Genomic DNA, 3,058 nt, shown 5'->3' with positions numbered 1-3,058 from the left:
CTGTACACACAGCCCGTCCTGTACACACAGCCCCTCGGTCCCTGGCCCGGGGGAGCCCCGGCTCAGCCCGCTGGTCCCCCACAGCCCCCCGGCAGTCCCGGCTCAGCCCGGCCCGGCTCTGCCCTCACCGCGGCCCCGCGGCGGTCGCTCAGCAACGGGGCGGCCGCGCTGGGCCGCGGCACTGCCGGCTGCTGTCCCCCAGCTGCAGTTCAGCTGCCCGTGATGGCGAAAGGACAAAAACTGAGGAAAAACAACTTTTTTTTCTTTTTTTTTTTTTTTCTTTTAAACCCTCTTTCTCTCCCCCCCCCCTTTTCCCCCCCCCTTTTGTGTTCTCACTTTCGGTATTAAAGGGCCATGCCTTGAAAAATAATCCTGACAAACCTTTTTTAATGTGGTGTTTTTCATACCACATATGAATTACTTTACTTTTGCCTGCGTGGGCACAGGGAAAGAAAAGTTTTCTTCCTTTTTTTTTTTCTTTTTTTTTTTTTCTTTTTTTTTTTTTCCTTCAGACAGGTGATCGATGAGACTGAGAAATGCTGAATTAATGCTGAATGTTGCTATTTTGCTGTTTTGCTTACGATACCTTGGCATCCCTTCTAATTGTCCCAAACCCATATACTGTCTAAACTCCCAGTATAATGGAGGAGCCAAAGAGAAAGACTCATACAATCACAGAATGGTTTGGATTGGAAGGGACCTTAAAGATCATCTTGTTCCTGCCCCCCACCATGGGCAGGGACACCTTCAACCAGACCAAGTTCCTCCAAGCCCCTACCAACCCGGCCTTGAACAGTTCTAGGGATGGGGCATCCACAGCTTCTCTGGGCAATCTCTGCCAGCCCCTCACTGGCTTCTGCACTGATATATCCTGCATTAGGCAACATAAAAAATAAATTCAAGACTACTGGCTGCCCCATCTCCTCCAGCCATTGAGTGTTTTACATTTTTCTTGGGTATGAATGTGCATTTGGAACAAACAATATTCATGGCCCTGATGCTTTTTCTCATGATGTCTTAAATATAGGCTTAGTACAGAAAGGTAGAAATATTTCCAGAATGGTTTTTTTCCTTATATATTCTAAAAATAAAATTATTCACTTTCAGTTTTTTAACACAGAGGTAAAATGTGACCAAAAGTAGTGCAATATTCAATTTAAATAGAAAAGGAAGAAAAACTTCAGATCATAAAATTCAGCTCCCAGATCATAGTTCCCATACTCAGTAGGATGTAATTGCTGTTAATTAGGAAAAATGACACCTACACCCTTGGTAAGGCTGGGGAGAGATGCTCAAGGATGACAGAATTAAAGCTGCGTTTGGGAGAAAATTCAGGATCAGTGTTGACACTGCCTTTGTGTGAAGTCCAGCAGCTCACTCTTTCACTGTTTCACAGTGTGCTTTCTGTTGGAACTCATCCTCACCTCTGTATGTGCCCCAGAGTGCTACAGCACTCTCAAGGCATGTAAGTCCTCAGAGAGGTACCTAAAGCACCTTCTGCCTGCCAAACCTCCTTTCCTGTGTGCACTCACCTCTTCGTCGCAGCTCCATGTGTGCAGCTATCTGCCTTGGGCAGAGCTTTGGCCATTTGGGGATTTGGCCATCAGGGGAAGAAAGCAAGCTAGTGCTTTTCCAAACTATCCATTCACTTCAGCTGAGTAAACAGATTAAGGAAGTTTATTCTCCACAAGCTGGAAGGATAGTTGGAATTCTCTCTTCCAGAATGCATCTGCTAGAGAGCCCTCACAGAGGTCTGCTGCCCGAGAATCATCTCCTGGGGTCAAGGGGAGATGTCTCTGCAAAACGCTACGGGTTTTTTGTGTGGCACAGGTTGGCACTGAAAATAGAATTGCCAGCTCCAGAACTTAAACGTACAGTCTCCCACATTGAACTTGTTTAGTTCTGTGGATTTGATGGAGGTTTCTTCCTGTTTGCAAGAAAAAGGCCGTGGGAACACAGTACAGCAAATGGCATGTGAATAAATTTCTCCTCCCACAGGAACACAATTTGCATGTACATCTGTCTGTTCGGACAGTGATCTTGAGTGTAAACCAAAATTCATCTCTGCTTTCACATCAGAGGATCTGAATATGATGCACCTCTGGAAAAGCACTCTGTAAGGTTTCCTGAGAGGTAGCAAATGTGTGGGAAAAGTAGGTGAAAAGAGGAGGTTATCAGTCAACAAACCTGCATATTTCCTTGGGAAGGCTGGTATAATTAAAGATTGTGAACCAGGATTTAAATAGGTGATTCTCACCTCAATTTTATCTCTATATTCCAAATGTCAGATGAAAAATGTATGGCCTGATAATCAAGCTGTAATAGAGGCATTGCAAGCAATTTAATTATTTAGCAAAGGAAGGATAAAAAATAGTTATTTGACTGAAGCACTAATGGAATTTTTAAGTTTTAATAAATAAATATTTACAATCAAAGTTGGTTAGTGTTTGATAAGTAAACAATCCTACAATCAGAGTAGTACAAAGCTAAGTAATTTATTTATTCCTAAAGTTAAAATTAAAAGTCCTTCAATATTGCATGAATAAATTCTGATGTTTCTTTTCTGGTTTACATAAGAGACTTGAAAGAAATTCCAGCTGTGACAAATTTAAATTGGATATACTGAGTAGGTATAAATGCACACAGATGAGTGCAATGCTTCATTGTTTAACTAAACAAACACCTCATTTTGGGATATGTGAATTCTTGGTAATAATTCTTTGTGGTCTGCTGCTGTTCTCAGGTTTCCCACCCCTCACTGTGTGTCCAGCATTGCCATATGCTGCAAGTCAAGCAGTGGTTTGCATAGGTGAGAATTTTCCAGTTTTTATTTTGCATCCAGCTTCTTTCAAATGCTCAGCCTGCACATGAATATAATGAGAAGGTCACAAAACATTGGTGTTTGAATCCAAAATCATGTCTCCAAACTCCTGGGCATCCACTGCCTATTTCAGAAAATGCCCCGCATTCCATAGTACATTCCGGAGCAAAGCTCCCTCGATTACACAAACACAGGCAAGACTGCTGGCTTTGAAGGGAAGCTGTTACAATATGAATG

The sequence above is a fragment of the Manacus candei genome, unplaced genomic scaffold (assembly GCF_025592945.1).
Source record: "Manacus candei isolate 608988 ecotype Guabito, Panama unplaced genomic scaffold, ASM2559294v1 h1tg000023l, whole genome shotgun sequence".
Lineage (NCBI taxonomy): Eukaryota > Metazoa > Chordata > Aves > Passeriformes > Pipridae > Manacus > Manacus candei.
Note: the sequence above shows the minus strand (reverse complement) of the source record.